The 22,626-nt window shown below is 40.8% G+C and overlaps 1 protein-coding gene across 1 annotated transcript in view; it reads right to left on the bottom strand.

Moving 5' to 3' along the window:
• LOC141772846 (chemokine-like protein TAFA-2) overlaps positions 1-7,871 on the bottom strand; it is a 91,094-nt gene extending 83,223 nt beyond the window's left edge. Inside the window, exon 1 of the mRNA XM_074644286.1 lies at positions 7,298-7,871. The gene's annotated coding sequence lies outside the window, so the exon portion shown is untranslated. The remainder of the gene's footprint in view (positions 1-7,297) is intronic.
• Between the last annotated feature and the right edge of the window lie 14,755 nt (positions 7,872-22,626).

Here is a 22,626-nt window from a genome sequence, read left to right as displayed (position 1 = left end):
GGAGACCATAAACTCATGTTTACAATGTTTACTGAGGTAATACATCAAGTGAGAAGTAGGCTCATTTTCTCATAGACTTCTATACAATCGGACTTCTATTTTGCAACCAGAGAAGTCGCCCCCTGCTGGCTATTAGAAAGAATGCAAGTTTAAGGCACATCTTCACTTTTCAGACCCGGAGGTTGCCGCCAGGTTGTAACACACACCGAGGGAGAGCAACTTCATTCTCTGCTCAGGTAGACATTACTCAACTATTTCTTTACATAGCATATAGCAGCTGTTTTCTGCTATATTAATGCTCTGAATGACATATAGAGAACCTTTGAGAAACTATATATTTTTTGTTTTTGTTTCTAATTAATAGTTTTCAATGATAACTTTTCTTTTATTATAGTAGACTATGTAGTTATGTGCAAACCACTTGATTTCTTTTCAGTCATTGTTATACTTACATCTGAACCTCGTACAAGTTGCTTTAGCAGAACTGTACTTTATTATAGTCATGCCATAACGCAAACTTCACAACAGAGGTATTCAGTGCACCAGGGTCAACTCAGATGCAATACCTTACTTCCTGGTCAAAGGCTTATTAAAAGAAAATAAGTGATGCGTTCACCTACCGATGTACACACTGAAGTGCATTTGATTGTTTAGCTTTGGGGAAAAAAGTGAACCAACTACATCATCAGTAACTATGAATCTTTTAACTAAACTGAACTGATTAATCAAAAATATCCTCCTCATACTTTGAAATGAAAATTTGAGTTTGAGAGTGCGAGACCGGCAGTGAGACAGCACAGCAGAGAGTTTGGTCAAGAGAGATGGCCATTAACAGTGTAAATGAAGGGAAACATGTAATGACAGGACCCTAGAGTCACTGATGAGGGTGATGGATGGATTTCAACTCAAATACATGGCAGGTCATCACTCACCGCAGACACAAACACACACACACGTTCTTACGGTGCATTTTCACACACAGAGTCACACACACTTACTCAAGCTCTCTCTCATTCTCTCCATTATTAACCTTCTGCACATCCACTTACACTGACTCGCACACGCTATTCAGCATTGTATTGATGGCCCTGCAATCACATATATAGCTTTGGAAAACACTCATGTATACACACACACACACACACACACAGAGAGCATCACTCACCGATGCCCTATCACATACCCTCATTAGTCAAAGAAGAAGAGCACAGCCTCACAGTATTCCCCTGTCTTCTCTGTCTGACTCTTTGCCATGCATAATTATCTCTGTTTATTACCAATTACTTATTATTTTCAGTTCATTTATTAATATTTTAGCATAAAAAAAATTATATATATAAATAATAATAAATATTCACAAAATAAATACATATTTTATAAATAAATTGCTTATTTTGTCTGACCAACAGAAAAAAAATCCCAAATGTGTTCAACTGATTACAATAAGGCTGTAGCTTATTATTTTTACTTGATAAATAATAATTTATTCAGTGCTTCTGATTATTTTTATTTTTCCTTTTTGTTTATTGATTATTGATTATTTTAGTTATTTTTTAGATTAATTGGTTAATCATGTAGGTTATAAAAGAATCTTAAAATTGCTTGTTTTTTTTCCAACAAAAGCTAAAGATACTCAATTTATGGTATAAAACAGAAAAAAGCAATAAATCCTCATATTTAAGAAGCTATAACCAGATTTAATTTTGCATATTTGATTGATAAATGACCTAACCACTTGCTCAGTTATCAAAATTGCTGGAAAAGGTCAACACAACGTCTTAAAATCGCTTATTTTGAGAAGCCGTCAAAAACAATCCTAAATATAATATGGCAGTAACCGGCAGAAGTTTATGTCTACTTGATGAATAACAAACACAAAACACAAAGATGTTAAATTAGCGGTGATAATGAATATAGAAAAGCAGCACCTCCTCATACTTGAGAAGCAAGAACCAGACATTTTTTAAACCGTTTTCATTATCAATGACCTTTATTTTTTAAATTCTAGCACTGACTCTCTAACACTGAATTTGTCTTGTCTTTTGCTCCTTTTTGGTTTTGTCTTGGCACCTGATGTATTCCTTTATGTTGTCCTTTTGCACCTTATGTTGACTGCCTTGTTTGCATTGCTTAAATGTTAAATGTAGCACCATCGGCCTCAGAGGAAAACTAAATTTCCTCCCTGCTGTGTTCTTGTATATGAATGGGTTGACTATAGGCATGGGACAATATGAAAATTTGATGTCACGATTATCCAGGCCAAAATAATTGTGATTCACGATATCCCGATAATTATCAAAATATGCTTAAAACTCTTAAAATGGCACTTAAACATACTTTAATCACTTTACCTTATATTTTGTTAAGAAACAGATTGTATTGCATCACAGATAGGACATATCTTTTGGTGAAAAACAAGCAATCAAATAATCTTATATAAGGTAATCACAAGATCCTTCTGCATAGATAAAGGATAAATAAATAATAAATAGCAATATTGTGTTCTTTCTTACATGATAATTCCTGTATTTTTAATGTCAGGCTCTGTTTAGCTTTTTGAAGTCACTCATGTGACGATATTCGCGATTATCCTGATGATGGAAATTCCCCACAATCAACTTATTGTGAGCATTTTGAATTGCAATCCGCGATAAAATCCTATATTGTTAACAATAAAGTTCTCTTGAGTCTAAATGATCAAAAGTATTGGAATTAATTTTCTGACGATCAACTAACTAATAGATTAATAATTAATTTTCTCTCAGTTGACCACTGAATTAACCGACGGACTGTTTGAGCTCTACACACCGCCCCGGCTGTGACAAAGACACTGAAGTCACTGAAAGATAAGCCCCATGTTCTCCCCCGATGCAACTCCTCTCTTCTCTCCTCTCCCTCTGGTCTTCACCCCGTCCTCGCTCTGTAGTCAAGGGAAACAGTGTGTGGGGCACAGAGGTGCTGGGTAAACAGTGGTTCTGCAAAGTGCTTTTTCCCGGGCTGTGTATACCCGGGTAATAGAGGCAGTAATGGAGTTTGTTCAGGCTAAGGTAATCCTGGAGCTGTGAGCGCAGCATCTGCTGCTGTTTCCCTCCGACGCCGCTCTGTTCCACAGCAGGTACTGATGCTGTTGTAGCTGTTACCGTTACTGTCCCACACAAGCCGTTTGGGAGCAAAGCAATATGTTTGTGTGTATGTGTATTTTCGGCAACAAAAAAAAGTGTGTCAAAAAAAATATGCGTGTATATGTCTGTATGCATCCTTAGCAAAAAAAATTGCATACAGATAAAGTGAGGTTCTGCTGAAAGATGTGTGTCTGTGCGGGAGGGAAGGTGTCTGGAAGTGTGCGTGTTTGGTGGAAAAGTCTGGGTCTGTGTGTTTGTGTGGAGAGAAAGCATCTAAAAAATATATGTTTGGATGTGATAGCTCACCTTTGGGAGGTGGGATAAGAACAGGGCTGGCGGCTAGGAATGAATTTACGGGGCCCGATCTCCCAGAAACAATTTCTTTATGTGGGTTACACACATTTAGAGTGGCTACTCGTCCCCCCTGGGCCTCGGCACACCACACACAGCTACTGGAGGTGGCCGATGAAATACAGAACACCTTTTATAGGACACATGCTTTTTATTTATTTTTATTTATCCCCTGTAGCTTTCTTTTTCCCTATTTCTTTCTCTCTCTCTCTCTCTATGTTTAGGTCTCTGTGTCACACGTTCCTGTTTCTCATTCTCTCATATTCTCTTCTCATCATGCTCAGCCACAGGAGGTGGCAAATGAAAAGAAGACTACTACACATACTATACTTTTTATTTCTTCCCGGTTGCTCTCCTTGTCTTTCTCTCTCTCTCTCTCTCTCTCTCTCTCTCTCTCAGTGTCTCTCTGGACAGCAGCTTTGACACTATTCCCCTGACCCAGAGGGCTTATTGGTAGAAGAGAGGGATAAAGGAAGTGAGAGAGAAATGCAGGAAGAGGGAGCATGTGTGTTAAAAGTGCACAGGGAGACATGAAGAAATATGGAAACATGTATTTTTGAGAATAACTTTGTGTGTGTGTGTGTGTGTGTGTGTGTGTGTGTGTGTGTGTGTGTGTGTGTGTGTGTGTGTGTGCGTGCGTGCGTGCGTGCGTGCGTGCGTGCGTGCGTGCGTGCGTGCGTGCGTGCGTGCGTGTGTGTGTGTGTATGCTTTTCGTCATGTTGCCATAGGGAGGCAGGGTAAAATTGTCCAATTTGAACAAGTCCTGAGGACTCTGCTGGTTTGCAAATCAGTGTATTATCCTCTACATTGATCTTCACATGCAGCCATTCATTTTCCAAAAGCAAACATGCACTGGGGCGTCCCTGTGGCACAGGGATTAAGACGCCCACCATGACCTTTGTTGCATCTCTCTTCCTCATTTCCTGTCACCTTTCCACTAATCGCTATGTAATAAAGGCATAAAAAGAAATAATTAAAAAGCAAAGACACACCTAAAACCGAGCCTTGACCTAAAATGAATTGTTGTCCTTGCCCAGCTGGACCAGGTTTTGGTTCCCTGATAGGTGTCCCCACAATGTGACTTTGACAATATATTTGCATCCCCGCAACATGATTAATCAAGTACACATACACTAGGATTGACCCGAATGCTTCGAAAGCCATGGTATTTGACTTCCAAATCACTATTATATATATATATATATATATATATACTGTAGGTCTGTATGTAATAATAATGCCACATAATGTCCCAAAATAGCCCATGGAATAAGGAATAATCCCACAACATTACTCATTATTCATATTCAACATTAATTATTATTAGTTATTCTCAGAGTTATGCCGCTCAGTCCCGGGCATTGAAACGGGGAGATGGAGACGGACAGACAGAAAAACATGTCAGCCTGTAGTGTCATGCTGCTCCACGAAGCTTCGAATGCCTTAGAATATTTCTCACCGAAGCTTCGAAGCCCAAAAAATGGTATTTGAGACAGCCCTATCACAAACATTTCTATTTTTAAACTTGTGGAGACCTCCTTTGACGAAATGCGGCCCCTAACTTAAGGTTCCAGTATGTAGGATCTGGCGGTATCTAGCGGTGAGGTGAGGAGATTGCAACCAAACTGAAACCTCTCCTGTGTGCCAAACGTGTTGGAGAGCTACGGTGGCTGACGTGAAAACGCTAATGGCCCTCTCTAGAGCCAATGCGTAGAGTGTTTGTGTACATGGAAAGTGAGTGGTGAAGAAAGAGAGAGAGAGAGCGGCTGCGACAGGAGGGAGTAACGTTATCGACTCCGGCCCAAGCAGGAAAAGTTAACAGTGTCCGTTCTGGACTATTGTAGAAACATGGCGGCGCAACATGACGGACTCCGTGGAGAGGACCCGCTTCCTATGTAGATATAAACGGCTCATTCTAAGGTAACGAAAACACGATTCTTATTATCAGGTGATTATACACTAAAGAAAACATACTTATTAATATCATGTACCATTTCCGCCCATAGCTCCCCCTAATTGTCAAAAACTCAATTTCCAAAAATGGCCCCAATCTTAAAGTCTAAAATCTCCCAAAGGTTGAACTTCTTTACCACGTCATCCTCTTCATCTCTGGTGTTATTTCACTTATATAGTTTGCCTGATTTTGAAGGAAATATAATGTGATTTAGCCAACATGGCATTAATTTTTAAGTAATAACACATGAGGGGAAGCATTATACTGTTGTGTCATACTGTAGGAAAGAGTCTGCGATTACTAAATGTTTCCTAAATGACGTGGCACAAATCTAGTTTTGATATACTTACGAAAAGCTTTATTAAAAAATGAAAATCTAAACCGTAAACGTCATTCCTATTCTTCCGTCCTCCGTCTACCTGTGATTACTAACGTGAGCAGAATAGTGTTTATCGAATGAACTGGTGACGTAACATTTCATGACTGTATTCATCAGCCTGTGGCCATATAAAAAATACATTCGAGAACCGTTCTAGGAGCAAGTCAGTGGCCGCACATTTGTTTGTTTCTTTTAATGTATTCCTGTATTTTCCCCCATAAAATCCAATCCTCTGCCCGGCACCTCCCTGGATCTTCACTCTCCTGTCAATCACGTTTCGCTGTCTCTTCCTCCTTATTTTGTAACTCCCTCTCTCTCCACTCCTCTGCCTCATCTCTTCTATCTTCCTCTCAGAGGCTCATGAGGCAGAGGAAGAGACAGAGACAGATGGAGCAGGAGTATGTCAAAAACATATTCACAGTCGGGATGACCATCTTTGTTTACGTCAAACCAGCTTGTAAGGATTTTATAAACAAGTCAAGGTCACGAAAAGGCCCGTAAGATTACATGATCAGGAGACACATATGTCACCATGTCACCTCCGACAGTGTACGTTAACATATCCAGAGCTATAAGTAGCCAACTTCACCATCTCACAGCCTCTATACCCTGCTACCAAATTGATGTGGCCACTGTCACCAATAAAGGTCATCTTATGAATCACCATCTAGTACATCAGGTGATCCATGGTGCTGCTGCTGCAGAAGACACCCACCCCTGCTTCTTTTTCAGGGGGGACGAGTTTCCCTACATGCTCCACACACATCTATAAAATGATATTTTCCTTTCATAGAAAGACTGTTGAGTGCAACTATTTTTTAGTGGTGCGAAAGAAACGTTAAGGTTCCTCATCTTTTCTCTCTCTCCAGTGAAGTAAGGCAACAACATTACTTATCATTTAGCACCTCTGGACACAGCAGGGCTCACAGGATCAGTCAACAAGAAGTAAGCAGATGTTTTGGTCCAGCTAAAACACCAGAGCTATGCATAAACATAAAATAGTGTGTATGTGTGTGTGTGTGTGTGTGTGTGTGTGTGTGTGTGTGTGTGTGTGTGTGTGTGTGTGTGTCAGAGAGAGAGAGAGAGAGAGAGAGACTATATAGGCAGTGCAACACCTGAAACAACCGCAATCATTTGTCTTTGCTATGAAATCACCACCATGATAATAAAGCTGATGCCCGAACAGGCTGATGGGATATTACCACGAGGCAATCTTTTTTTTGCATAACTCTCACTCCTTTAATAAAATAAAATCTCTGTCTATTCCCCTAAAAAAATGGAACAGATGATCCATTTCTGTGCGTAAATTGCTTTTCCAAAGACGAGAGATACCCAGCAGACTGGTTCCAAGCGCGCATCCATATCCATCATGCGTATGGCAGGTGTGTGCCACTAATTTACTTTCCCTCACGCACACTTTGACAGACAGAAAGCGCATTGAAATTGAAAGGCTGTCGTGTGCAAAGTGTGTAAAAGGGCAGTGATCCATACCTGTTGGGTGCGGTGTGGATCTTGATCCGTTCAGCCCAGCAGGTGATCCTCTCTCCTCATAGCCGCTCCGCTATCCGAGACGGAGGAGGAGAGGCTCGCATCCCCTCTCCGGTACCATGAAACAGCTCCTCTCCTCTCTCTCTAACACCGGTTCGACTAGAGAGGAAAAAGTTACACCATACCATCCACCCTCCGCAGCCGGTGTGCAGATGTGACCTCCTGGGTTAAAAACCAGCGGTTACTCCGGTGCAAGAAAAAAAGCTCCCCCTTGAAAGTTCCCTCTCCTCGACAGGAAACTTAGTTATTATTAACCAACATGGAGGAAAAAACATCCAACTTAAACCTTCCCCTAATCAGCCTTTTTTTGTTTTGCACCGAGAATCCCCTCTTTATCCTCTTCAAAGCGACGGAGAAAGTAGCCGAGTGTGACGGGACAGAGGTGCGATGCGGTCGGAGAGTCAGGCAGACTGTTGGTGCGCTCTCAGTCTGTCCGCCTGGATGATGGAGAGAGCTGCTTCCGCTGTTCACAGCTGGGAAGTGGAGCAGCGCTCCCTATCGGCCAGAGGAGGGAACTAGCTGACTAGAGAGGCTGCATGCAATAAAGGCAAGGCAAGGCCAGGCAAGTTCAAGATTCAAGGTTCAAGATTCACTTTATTGTCATTTCACTGAGTATTTGCATACACAGAAGGAAACGAAATATTGTTTCTCCCAGCTCCCGTCAGTGCATTAAAAAGGATAGCATAAATAAGTATTAAAATTAACATACCTAAAAATAACAATAAAAGAATAAAATAAGTAAACGTTTCAGACACAATTTCATACAATTTGCAGTCATACACCCAATGTGCAGTCGTGTTTAGCAGCAGAAAAAAGTGCATTTATGTCCATAGTAAAGTGCTGTTTTGCATTACTGTTCCAAAAATTGTCTTTGACATGTGACTAGCTTTAAAAACAGTTTCTGTGTTGATGCTGGGGGGCTGGATGTGTGTGTGGGGAGGGGACACAGTCCATTTACAAGCCTAACTGCTTGTGGGAAGAAGCTGATCAGCATCCTGCTGGACCTGCAGCAGATGCTCCTGTACCTCTTCCCAGACGGCATGAGGGAGAACAGGCCGTGAGAAGGGTGGTGAGGGTCCTTGATGATGATGGAGGAAGCCCCTGCGAATGCAGCACTGCTGGTAGAGCTCCATCAGGGAATGAAGAGGGGCGCCAATGATTTTGCTTGCTGTCAAGTTTATGTATATAGCACATTTCATACACAAAGGCAATTCAAAGTGCTTCACATATATAAAAGCAGGATAAAAGAGCACAAAGGGCTTAAGATAAAAACGAATAAAAGAATATAAAAGTATAAGTTAAAAGAAAAAAATTAAAAGGATAATAAAAAACAATCAAAAGACAGTAAAGTGCAGCATTTGATCAATTAAGAAACGTGTCTGAGAACAGTTTTTGGTCTTGAGTCTAGATTTAAAAGTGGCCACTGTTGGTGCATCTTTGATCTCATCTGGAAGTTTGTTCCACAGTTGAGCAGAGTAGCAGCTAAAAGCAGCCTCACCATGTTTCCTTCTGACCTTGGGTACCACTAATAGATTTTTTCCCAGTGACCTTAGAGGTCTAGTAGGTGTGTACTGCTGAAGCATATCTGAGAGGTAATTTAGACCTACCCCCTTTAGTGATTTGTAAACAAGCAGTAGTGTTTTAAAGTCAATTCTGTGACTTACTGGGCGCCAGTCTAGGTACTTAAGTACTGGAGTGATGTGATCAGTTCTTTTGGTTTTTGTTAGAACTCTAGCAGCTGCATTTTGCACCATCTCAAGCTGTTTGATGGTCTTTTTATGTAGGCCCGTGAAGAGACCAATAAATGTAAATGATACTGTACAGTAATGTGAAGAAGAGCATATGTGCTGCGTTAAAAACCTGCTCTGGATATGTGATATGTGTCCTCTCTTGTCAGCATATGAGTGTGGCAGACAAACAGAAAGAGAGCATGAACTTATCAGCACACACACACACACACACAGCTCCTAAATGCGTCAGCAATGCCTCTCATGGGGAAAAGTCTGAAATGTTTGTGTCACTTCAAGAAGGACAAAACAATATTGGACCTCCCTCCCTCCCTCCCTCCCTCCCTCTTCATCTCTCTCTCTCTCTCTCACTCTCGCAGCTCTGTGAAGTTCAAATTAAATTGAACTCACTTTAGCTGAGCTATATGGGCATTTCCCAACAGGAGCAGAGGGGGTGATCGACACCATGCCCGACCAAACTGACCTGTGTATGTGTTTGTGTGTGTGTGTGTGTGTGTGTGTGTGTGGTCTCAGTGTTGCACCGCCTGAAATGACCCGAGCTGCCCAAAGAAGTTTACTCACAACAAATGACTTGGATCCAGACTCTGTCACTCTGCAGTTCATTTGAGGAAGCATCCCCACTGGCTCTGGGATGTAACTCTGTGTGTGACTGTCCAAGCGTGTGTGCTGTGTGTGCATGTGTGTGTCTCCTCTGGCTGCAAGAGAAACCAGTAATAGTAATAGGTAGGGCTGTGAATCGACTAACATATTTAATCATGACTAGTCACAAATTAATTAATGTACCTGAAATTTTAAGTGTTTAATAAACTTATTAACATGGGAGAGGGCAAATATGCTTGCTTTATGCAAATGTATATATGTATTTATTATTTGAAATCAACTAACAACATAAAACAATGACAAATCTTGTCCAGAAACCCTCACAGGTACTGCATTTAGCATAAAAATATGCTCAAATCATAACATGGCAAACTCAAGCCCAACAGGCAACTACAGCTGTCAGTGTGTCAGTGTGCTGACTTGACTATGACTTGCCCAAGATTGCATGTGATTATCATAAAGTGGGCAAGTCTGTAAAGGGGAGACTCGTGGGTACCCATAGAACCCATTTTCATTCACATATCTGGAGGTCAGAGGTCAAGGGACCCCTTTGAAAATGGCCATGTCAGTTTTTCCCTCACCAAAATTTAACATAAGTTTGGAGCGTTATTTAACCTCCTTCGCGTCACGCTAGTATGACATGGTTGGTTCCAATGGATTCCTTAGATTTTATAGTTTCACATGATTCGTGTGTCTTTACTCTAGCTTTAAAACCGAGCCTGCTACAACCTAAAAATTGCGAGCTGCGCTAATGCGTTACAGAAATTACTGGCGTTAAAATGAATTTGCGTTAATGAGTTATTATTGCATTAACTTTAACAGCCCTAGTAATAGGCATTAAGGCCACAGAAGTCAGGCAGTAGAGAAACTCGGTCGTAAAACACTAGACACACACACGCAATGAAACAGAGTACAGTTGAAGTTCTAGCTGTGTGTGTGTGTAGTATAGCGTACAGTATATAGGAGTCAGCATGCAAGTGCCAGAGTTTGTGTGTGTGTGTGAGATGTAATCGAGGTGATGATGTATTGTTGCACACATGGATGACAGGGTAATTGATCCATAGTGGGGGCGTGATTGTGCGCGCGTGTGCATGTGAGGAGGCCCAGTGCCAGTCATATATCATTTCACCCAGTGAGCTAATCTGTTACTCTGACAAAGAGTTCAGATTACTGATCGCTCCTCTCCTTTCTGTCCTCCTTCAACACTCTCCTCTTTTACACTTTTTCTCTCTTTTTTTCTCACCCTCTGTGTCTTCATCTCTCATTCTTTGATCCCTCCATAGTATCTTCCTCTCTCTCTGTCTGTCTCTCCATCACTTTCTCTCTCTCTCTTCAAGTAACACGGGTGAATCATGGATAACCTAGCCATGGGATTTGTCTTCTGCTGCACCATTCACTGGCAGCATAGTTAAACTGAGCATGTGGACTGCAAGATAACAAATAGAGACACACATGCATGCAAGATCCCAGGGCTGCTTGGAAACCCTCAAAAATCAACCTAATTCCTTTGGGATCTGTGGCATTTGCACACATCCATCCATCCTCGCCCACACACACACATATACGCACACACACTCTAGTTGGTGGCCTCCCAGTGACGCAGAGAGGGATTTAAGATGTGCCAATCACAGACCCTTGTGCATTTCTGTCACAGAATAGATAGTCGATTCCCACAGAGAGAAGCTTTGCAGACCACATGACAGCGGAGGAGAGGCATGTTGTGTGTGTGTGTGTACACGGAGTAGCACATGCTAGCGCACACACAAACACAACCACGTGGAAACTAATAGAGCAGCTCAGAATAATCTGATCATGTTCGCTTGTCACACATTTCCTTCAATCACTGAAGTGAAATCAGCTCAACGTAACAACTGAAATGGAGAAAAATGTTGCCGGACTATGAGATAATCCTTAAAGGCCTGAGGAGTTTGCCACATGGTCCTCCATATACTCATAACAACTAGAGCTGTTATTTATTCTAGACAATGTACCATGGGGCAGCTGTCACATACAAAACCTCATAGAGAAAAGTTGTTTTTTTTAAGTTTTAGGTGAAGAGACTGCCAATATTATATATTTTGTTATTGTTCACAAATCCCACAAAAAGCCCCAAACCAGCAATATCTCAATATTTTACGACTTCCTCGGCCTGTTTGTGCCTCTCAGCCCATTGGTTCCGGAAGAAGTAAACCTTTCAAACAGACCGAGTATTTACAGCTTCAGGACGGAATATGTGGGATTGACTCAAGATAAACTACAGGGCCCATGTTCATTGCAACATGTGACCAAGTCAGGCTGTTCTCATACACCATTCGTAGCTACCTACAAAAAGTAATACACTATATATATATATATCCCAAAAATCAATTCATATGTAATCCACCTGATTGTGAACCAGGCAGTATAAAGAGCGGCAAACGCCGCGTAGGGAGGAGGTCGAGGTGGATAGATTGCCCAGGAGACCAACGTTCGTGTCCCATGTGAAACCAGAAGTCAACATTGATTTATTTGTAATTTGTAACTTCCATTCTGAACTTACGCCACTTCTGGAGTCATTTTAACCCAAACCACAATCTTTTCCTTAACCTAACCAAGTAGTTTTGTTGCCTAAATCTAACCAAGTCTATTTCCCTTGGCCGCCATCTCTTACAATATATTGTAACTGCCATCACAATGCGTGCCCAGTACAATACGTAACATTTGATTTTCATGTAAAAAAATCTAAGTATGAAAGCTCTTGTATTATGTGTGCATATGCTGCCTAAACCTAACCAAGTCGATTGTTTCCTAAACTTAACTACCGATAAGTAGTTTTGTTGCTTAAACCTAACCAAGTCAATCTTTTCCTAAACCTAACTAAGTAATTTTGTTGCCTAAATTTAAGTAGTTTCGTTGCTTAAACCTAACCAAGTTGTTTCCTGTGAAGACAGAAGGCTATTTTGAAAAGACTGTATGCATGTAAAGAGCGGAAATTGACACGTGTTCCTGGACATTCGTAGGAAAAATGAGGAATAACTTTTTGTAAAATATCATAATGTATGAGGATACGTTGACCACCTGCAACGTTGTGGCTCATTTAAGTTTTTTTAAATAGTTTTTGAACAACAATGGAGATACACAGGAGTAAGCTACAGTATATCAGGCTTTGGCTCCAAAGGCAATACTTGTTAGTAGGATCAGTTAATTGTTAGTTTCGGTGTTTTCATGGGATTTGTTGCCACTGCGGAAAATATAGAATAACATGAGGCTTATCCTTTAAGAAAAATGCATTTTCCTTTGGCTGCCATCTGTTACAATATATTGTAACTGCCATCACAAAGCATGCCAGGTACAATACTGCATAACATTTGATTTTCATGTAAAAACATCAAAGTAAAGATGAAAGCTTTTTACACAGTATTATGTGTGCACATGTGCGTGCGATTCAAAGCCTTGCCAGATGACTCTTATTACCAAAACCATGTGGCACAGAGCGCCGAGTGCATCGCTTCATTTGCAATAAACACACAGAAACACACAGAAACACACACTTTGTGTTCTGTGTTGCATTGGCAGGCAGTAATACCAGCATTAGAATATGAAAGACGGCAGCTGGAAGGTGTAGCTGTCACTGTTGTTGTTGCTTGTTGCTTGTTGTGTTATCCATTTGGATGGCAGCTCCTCTGTTCTTGCTAACCCTCGCCTCGCTAACGTTCGCTGTTGCATTCCCTCCTGTCTTTCTGTGTGCCTCCTTCTGTCTGTCAGTCATGTTCCTTTTTTCTTCTCCTCCATGTATGACTAATCACATCCCTCGGGGGGAACGAAAGGGACATACGGTACATGCATGTATGAACCGTGGACACTCATTACAGACAAAAGTGATGTATTGTTTGGCATATTTTATTCCATTTTTCTTGGTCAAAATTCAAACATATGCTGACTTTCTGGAAATCCTAAAAGCACCTCCCGCCCCCTAATCTAGAAATCTCATAATTTGTAAAATTGAAACAGCTGAATAAGCCTTTTTTTTTTTTTTTACTCGAGCAGTGCTTCTAAGAAGAATGCGGTGTAAAAAAAAGTTACAGTAGATCACTTATCACAGGCAGTAAGTTGAGTTGAAAGACAGAGCTGCCCTCGGCAAAGAACACTTTATCTCAGATAGCAGCGGGGTGCAACCTACCATCTGAACTCTCGCTCCTCTTGTCTGTTTCTCTCTTTCTCTCACTCAAAGATGTAAATGTTCAAACAGACTAATTCCTTCAAAGCTCCCGATGAGCATGAAAGACCCGTCTCCGCCCTCATTGCTAATTGATGGCCTTGCATCGCAGCATGAAAGCTACATGGGCCTTGCTTGAGACTCTCATTAGCGGTAACTACTCTACAGTTATCTGCATTAACATTACATTACAGACATCCTAGAGACGCACCTCGTGTTGATCCACTTTCACTCTAATTCTGTCACGTTAAATGTCATTTACCGTATGTGGAAATGAGCTGAATGATCTCTGAAAAGAGTCCCACTGTTATTCAGATGGTCAGACTAATGTTGCTCTCCTTTCCGTGTGACTGGTCAAACCACAGCAACACGCTTCTTTTTCAGCTTGAGCCTTTCCCCCCCTGGGAAAGTCAGTCTGGCGTGTGACCACAGGCAGTCGTTGAACTTCAGACTCATGAGCAACATGACAGAGTGACTGACAACATGTCCCAGCTGGTATGGCAGCACCTGGAGATCCTCCAGGGAGAGCTGGGAGGACGCTGCTTTCAGAAAAGAACATCTATGATGCCACCTTTAACCTGGAGGAGCAGGGGGATGAATGAATGCAGGTGAAGATGCGTTTAGTAGTTTTAGTAATATAACTCTAATAGGGATGCACCGATGCGACTTTTTCAGTCCCGATACCGATAGCTATGCCTTGGCTTTTGGTATCGGCCGATACCGAGTACCGATCCGATACCAGTGTTTAGCTAATAAGCTGTATGCCTCACTGTGTGGAAGTGACTGAGATCATTCTTTTATGTCTAAGGCAACATCATGCCTGACTTTAACATCGTTTTCCTTTCTTCGTCAGTTTGGTAAACCGAGACTCTTTTAAGTGTTGTTTTCAGCTCCTATACCTACCAGCCGGAAAGTCCCATGAAAAGCTGCTGTGGACACTGGTGAAGTGGCACTTTACGTTATATCTTTTACCGACTGACACACTCGCAGCGCAAATGAGACACACATATTTATCATTCACATCCACAACTCTGTTACCCATTACTCATGAAAATAGTATTTTTTTGCCTTTTATTTTCCTGGCTAATTTTTTCTGTAGTCATTGTCAAATCTGGTGTGCGAATGCTAGTTTACTATCATCGCTTAATGTTATGGTGTCACTGATGTAACCAAGCTTGAAATCAGTGTAACTCGTCTAATTGACAGCTGATTGGCAAATAATCATTTTGTGTCAGAAGGGGGCGGGACGTCTGTGAATTTGTTTTGATCGAAATTTAAACAAGTTTACAAAGTGACTTTGTGTTTTGTAATTTCTGTACATATTCTTTGAACCTTTAGCGAGCCACTCAGAAACGAGTAGCCAGCTACCGGTAGCTTGCAAGCTACTGGTTGAAGACCCCTGCCTCTTGTGGGAGGCATTGTTGCACATTCGGCAGAGAGTTCCTCTTTCATTGGTGTGGGTTGGCCATTCCCCCTATACCTAAGCCACGGCGTCTTTCATAACTCATTAACCATAACTCGTAGACACTTGTTGGAGGCGACATTGGTCTTAGCAGAGTTCCTTTTTCATTTTACCATGGAGGTCAAGTGTTTGTGAGGTTGTATGCACGCACGGATGCATGTGCGTACGTGGTTGCATGCTATTGTGAATTTGCGCTTGTTCAAATATAAACTCAGTGGTCCAATGCTCACATACATAGGCTTGAGGACACGCTGGACCGCAGCTTCATCACATCCAGTTGACTTTGATAAACACAGCAAGGAGGAAATGAAGAGCATCGTGTCACTATGTGATGTTCTGTTCTGCTGTGTTCTCAACATGTCACTTCTTTACACTTCATCAGGCTTTATACTAACTTAGACACAACAGGAGTGCACCAGGCACACCTCTACAGGAATACACTGTCCTCAACAGGCATAGACCAACATTGTTACTTACAGTAGGTCTATACAAGTTTGATATTTTGCATTCAGTGTCAAACATGGAACTAGTGTGATGTTTTCAAAGAATTTATACAGTAATTAGAATAGAAAACGCTTATGCGTGTTGATAATGGATTCAGTGACACCAGTTTGTCACACATGGGCCGCTCTGGAACAAGAAGAGCACCCAGAGTGATGATCCTTTAACTTATCAGATATCCATGTGTGATGGGAGTCAGTTATCCCATACATAAAGAATGATATGCACACCAGCTGGAGAGCTCTCTCTCAGTGCAACGAGAGACTTGTTTCCATGGCTATTTGAAATATTCAGTGGTGAAGTGGTGAAGATGATGGCACTCGTTCACGAGGCAGTGCAAATAAGAGCTCTAGTTAATGTTTTTCACAGTTACTGGGGAACAATAGAGAGTAACAGAGAAAATGTCTGAGTATCTAAGAGAGAAATAGAAAGAGAATTAGTTTGTTTGTTTGTTTGTTTTCCAATCCTTAGAAAAACTCAAAAGTCAACTTCCTCTCTCTACTCTCTTCGCCATGTGTCTTGACCGGTGGGCAGCCTACACGTCTGAAAAGTGAAGCCAATGCGGAAGTGCCTTAAACTTGCATTCTTTCTAATAGCCAGCAGGGGGCGACTCCTCTGGTTACAAAAAGAAGTCTGATTGTATAGAAGTCTATGAGAAAATGAGCCTACTTCTCACTTGATATATTACCTCAGTAAACATTGTAAACATGAGTTTATGGTCTCAATCACTAGTTTCAAGTCTTCTTCAATACAGCATGATGTTCATTTAGTAAATTATGGTCCCATTTAGAGTCAAATAGACCATAAAGCAGGGGATGCTTTAGGGTGTGGCTACCTTTTGATTGAAAGGTCACTACCACGGCGTTGTCCGGTCTGGGTGTTGTCCGTGTTTTCGTCTTACAACTTTAACCCTTTCACAGTGTTTTCAGTTCATAAAAGTTAATTCTAACCTTTTTGGTTGCCTAAAAATGTCTTATTCAGCATTGGGTTGTACTTAGCTCCACACTCTCGTGTCACTTCGGGTTGCAAATAACCAAGAGGGCGACGGCCACAATGTCAAACTCAAGGCTTCAAAACGGCAGTCCACAAACCAATGGGTCCACTTCTTATATACAGTCTATGGTCTTGACCTCTCAGCTCCACTCATCTGAGCAGCCGGGCTGTGGAGTTCCGTTTTATAATCTCCTGAGCAAAATGAGATACAGGCGTTATAATGCAACAGCCACTCATAATCTAAAAGCTTTTCAGGAAAAACAACAGCCATAAAAATCTGGGATTATGTTGTTCCACGCTACCGGTTCAGGGGCAGGAATATCTATCGCTCCTTCTGTCTTTCTTTTTTTAATCCTCTCTCATTCTCAGTTTTTCTGTCTCTCTCTCGCTCTCTCTCTTTCTCTATCTCTCTTTCCTTCTCTAAATCTCGTAAACAGCTTTAGTTGGATGGAATCAGACAGAAAAGGCTCTATTTGGAGGCTGAAGAGCACATTTTTCAAACGCTTTTGTCAGGTTTATACTATACAATAGTACAGTTAAGAGAGAGAGAGGCAGAGAGCGTGTAGTTTCTTAGGATTTAGAGGCTGTTCTTCCACTTGCATTGAAAAGTATTAGTAGATATTGTGCCCTCAACCCATCCCTGCATCCACCACCCTGCTACACTGTGTACATAAACTGGATTAGAGGGCCTGACACAAGCACAAGCGCGGATGCACGCCTTTAGCTTTACATATTTGAGCAGCACAGCTGGATATTTGGCCCAGGCGAAATGGGATTAAACTTTTACTGTCTCCTCAATTCCTGGTTTTTATGTTGGCGTGGCTCGCTCATCCCTGTAAAGCCTTACAAGGAGGAGGCAATTGTTTTTAAACTCCCTGTGAACATGGTCCGCTGAACAAAAGTGTGTCCAGCCCGGATTCACGTTCATACGGGTTTAAATTGCCTGATAGTGAGACAACATCCCACCCATACAGATGTGTGTCTATAACCCCACAGAGGCATCACTGTGCAAAGCACGGCCACTGAAAGCAATTCAGTCTGTTTGTATATGCTGCCAGTGGGACTACACTGCATTCATTCATCCTTCTCACCCCTCCTCTCCCACCTGCTTCCCCCTCACTTCTCTCCTCCGACCTCCTCATTTCCCCCTGATGACAACACCTACACATGATTAATGATAATCCATGCCGGCCATTGGCTGCGAGTTGGGAGCATTTTATATGAGGCAGTGGGGATAATTTCCACTCACTCTTTCTCTGCTCCCAGTTGTGTCTTTTACTCAACTGACTCCAGCTTACTGAGGAAAAAGACACCAGAGGGAGCCGAGATGAAAGACACTTTGGAGAGGAGAAAACCAGTGAGCCCACATTCCCTGCTACTAATAGCACTATTTTGAAGAAAAATCAGCTCCGAGCACGAGTAGGAGGAGGCAGACGAGGTCGGCGGTTATAAATGTCATCTAGTGGAGAAATATGATTATTTTCATTCCTTTTTGGCCCAGTTTAAAACTCCTAAATGCATCTTAATCTGAAGGGGTTGAAGGAGCATGAGCAGTAGGCAGGGCTGGTTCATGGGATGTCAGTGCTGGTAAAATGAGTCTCTTAAAACACCTCATGTAAAGAAAAATGAGTTGTTATGCAACCTTAAAGAAAGAAAAGCACACAGGAGTTGTGTTAAGTGTCACTATTTGACTATTTGTGTGATTTTAGGGCCCTCTAGTGGTGATGTCTGCAAACAACCAAAAGTTGTATGTTGATGGAAAGGTAATGAAAAAAGTTACTCTAAACTAAAAAAGCTGGTTATTTACATTTTCACAGATGAACATTATTGTCATTGTATAATATTTGTTATGATGAGTGTTATCCAAAGCACACCTGGTAAACAGGGGTGTAGGGGGATAAAAATAAAATCATGTATTGGTTATGGACCTTCGTCATTCACAATGTGAACCAACACGTTTTTATACTAAAGCCCCAGGCTGTAACAAACAATAAAATGAGACCGTTAACACATCAATATGATTGACTTTTTTGTTGTTTGGTACATTGATCATTTCTTTGCCTCCAACATTTTTTAGGCTCTTTATTTTATACTTTCGAGAACCAATTGTTTCCACTATTTTTACATCTGTCTTCTTCATTAGTGCATCACATGTTGTGTAACTTTAGACTATTTACTTGAGAGTTTTAACTTGAAATATTGACGGGTATTTTGTGGAATATTACTTCATATTTTCTTCATATCATTAGCAGATGTATGATTTGTGTGCTTTCAAGGACATGGAGATTATGAAGTAGTGTTGTACTCTGCAGTACTCGAGATTGGTCTCAAGACCACTTATTGAAGGTCTTGATCTCATCTCTTGAATCAACCTCATTTTACTCGGTCTTGTCTCGGTCTTAGACAAAGCGGACTCTGGATTTTATTTCAAGACCGGTCAAATTCCCACACATAAAATTCCCCTCTACGATGCCTTTTGATTATTTTATCAAGACATTTCTCATGGTACACATACACACAAATACAGTATATATGTGCCAATAAAAGAGGTAAATGAAGAGGAATCTTCATTTGTTTTCTGTGGTCTTATTATGGGAATGTGGATCTTCAGATCATCTTCAGATGCCTATATATGGTTAGCTTGTTCCACATTTTATTGTAAGTATGTCATGCAGTGTGGGACTCGCACTGGTCTGGTCTTGGTCTTGACCTGGTCTCGACCCCTTAAAGTCTCGGTATTGATATACTCTGGTCTTGGTCACGACTTGGTCTTGGTCTAGGTGGTCTTGACTACAACACTGTTATGAAGACCCATGAGACATAGACTTATTATTGTCTGATCTGCCTCCCTCATCCCCTTTTTAACCCTTATTGTTGATTAGAGCTGCAGCTAATGATCATTTTCATTATTGAGTCATACATCAATTATTTTCTCGATTAACTGTTTAATCGTAAATGTCAACACATTGTGAAAAATGCCCATCCCAAGTTCTCAGAGCCCATAGTGACATTTTCACACATACATTGTCTGATCAACAGTCCAAAACCCAAAAATATTCAGTTAACGATCATAAAAGACAAAGAAAACCAGAAAATATTCACGTCTGAGAAGCTGGAACCTGCGAGTCTTTGCCTTTTCTGCTAAAAAAAATATTCAAACTAATTTATTTTCTGTAGATTAATCAATCAACTAATCATTACAGCTTTATTCTTAATAAATTGCATATTTTGCATCCCCCATCTAATATAATTTTTTCTCTTTTTTAAAGCTATTTTTTTCTTCTCTTTTTTTCTATTTTCATTAGTATTCAACAGATTTTGACATATAATTGTGTCATGTTCAGGCAGATTTTTTTCCTCATTACTGGTGTGTTAATTCAGGTGTCAGGTGTTTATTGTCTGTTATGACATTTGATGCATGATGAAGGTCGATGGCCAAAACATTGTGTCTGTAATAAATTCAGTGCTGACGGTGTGCTGGACCTTTCCTCAAATTTCTTCAAGCATCTGGACTGAAAATGAGTCCAGATGTCGTCGTCTCCATTCTTTTAACCAAATGAGGTTGATGAGGTGGATTTCCTTCTGTTCCTTGTCATCAGCATTCCTCACTTTTCCCATGAGATCACCTCTTACAAACAGTGATACACCTGCAGGTTGTACTATGTGTGTTACACCACTAGGTGTGGCTGTGTCCTCACATTTTAGCTGTGTTAATGCCATAAGGGTGAGGTGAGGACATGTAGCCCACCTCCTCTCTCATGAGTAAACTTCCTCTGGGACATGATGGGTGACTCAGTATAGTTCACCGCTGCCTCGAGCTTGTTGTCTTGTTTCCTGTGTTCACTGATCCATAATGACTAGGGGGAGAAAAAAGATGAGAAATGCCAGAAATGGGTTTCATATTATTGATATAGTGAAGTTGTGTCCTGAAGGCAAAGTTTAACCACAACGCTGAATTATATAAGCTTTGATAAATCAATGAAAGGCTTAGGTCATTGTATTTGCAGCGTCAAATTTATACTTTTTTGTGCTTCTGCAACTTTGTTGATCATCATATTATCCTGTCGAAAGATTTATATGCCACACTGGACAATGTGATGCAATGTCAGCATAGTTTGTGATACTGTATGTCCCGTAATTTATTTTTTCACAACAATAGTATATGAAAGATGTCTCGTACTCCATCCTTATACTACCATCTATAGTTTAAATGGTAGTATAAGGACTCTAAAGACTATAAACTTTAGTGGTGTAAGAATAAAAGTGCAGTCTTTAAACCCAGTAGTACACTGTATAATGGTGATATGACACTAGAGTCCACTGTATAACTCATTTTTGGTTGATGATGCAAACCTCTATGTCACATTGCCCCAGGCCCGTTTTCCAGTTTGTGTGCACCGTTTTGCAATCCATTTTCACAGTTTAATTATCTTTTCCAGCGAATCTGTTCATGGATTTCTTCCTCGGTTTATTCTACCATGTGACACTTGTACTATTTGACATTTAACATGAAAAATGTAAGTAGATTCCTCTTAACTTTCAAACAATTGCACCCTTGAAAATTAAATCCGGGGATTATTTATGGTCAAGTTCTGGTTGGTCTTTAGCAGTGTAAAGGCAGACATCTGCATCATAGAGTACCCATGATAGTTGCATCGACGTTAAGTGGATGGTGATGCAACTATCTACTCTAACAATAATATAAAAGCCATCATTTTCAATGGATGGTGTTTGGTGTAGTGCCATGACATCAAACTAACAAACCTTTTTTACCAATTCCTTTTTGAGCTTGTTGTCTGTTGCTTCCACACAATCAGCCTTCCTCTCTACAATAAATCACACAACAGCTATTCTCGACTACTTGCCCTTATACTATATGTTATCAACCCAGTGAAAAATCACCCCATACGTCTAAATTACTGTGACAAAGTCTAGATTATTTGTAGCAGTGTGGGTGTTGACAAGATTTCCCCTTGAGGCCGTACAAACTTGTTGTACTGTATGTTACTGAGCCCACACTGGAACCTCTTCCATTTGGAGCTACTGAAGGCACTCAATATTAGCATTTTACTTCTGTACTGAAATTCAGTCAGGCTCTGCCGTGGTGCTAATTTCTGGACATACCACTCATCCGTTGTTCTTGCCGCTGTTAAGCGATTAGTTCAATGAATTAAATTAATTCTATATTGGTGAAAATAATACTTTAATTATCCTTTTTTTCCTGTGACTCTCATGATAGAAAACACAAGTTTTTCTAGATTTAGAAAGTAGCACATTGAAATGTAGTCACGCCTCCTTGTGAAATAGGTGGTGCTGGATGCTTGGTGGTGTAGGTACTACTTTGGCTTTCGTTTTCTGACAGTTAATTCAAGGGATTATATCTGTACCATCCACTCCTGTCTCACGATTGACTACGAACCATGCAACATCTCTTTTGTGGAGCAGTTAACCTCCAGCAGAGCAAGGTGTTTTAGATTGGATGGTGCTCAAAAGCGTGTGCTGTCAAGATGAATTGTCATTGGTCAATGGCATGATTTACATACTGTATGAAAGCTTTTGAAATGTCACTGTTAGAAATATTAGTGCTGTTAGACACAAGTTTGATTCATTTAGACTCAAAACTGACTCTGTGTACACTGATCCAAGTAAATATTAAAAGTTCCCAACACTATAGATGAATCCAAACAATCCAACCATCTAAATCTACAAAATCAGCATGATGCACCACGTAGTATGGTGTCACCGTGACGTCCCCCATTGGTTTGTGGACTGC

Source organism: Sebastes fasciatus, chromosome 8 (assembly GCF_043250625.1).
Source record: "Sebastes fasciatus isolate fSebFas1 chromosome 8, fSebFas1.pri, whole genome shotgun sequence".
In the NCBI taxonomy this organism is placed as follows: Eukaryota; Metazoa; Chordata; class Actinopteri; order Perciformes; family Sebastidae; genus Sebastes; species Sebastes fasciatus.
This window is presented reverse-complemented; position numbering and strand designations above follow the sequence as displayed.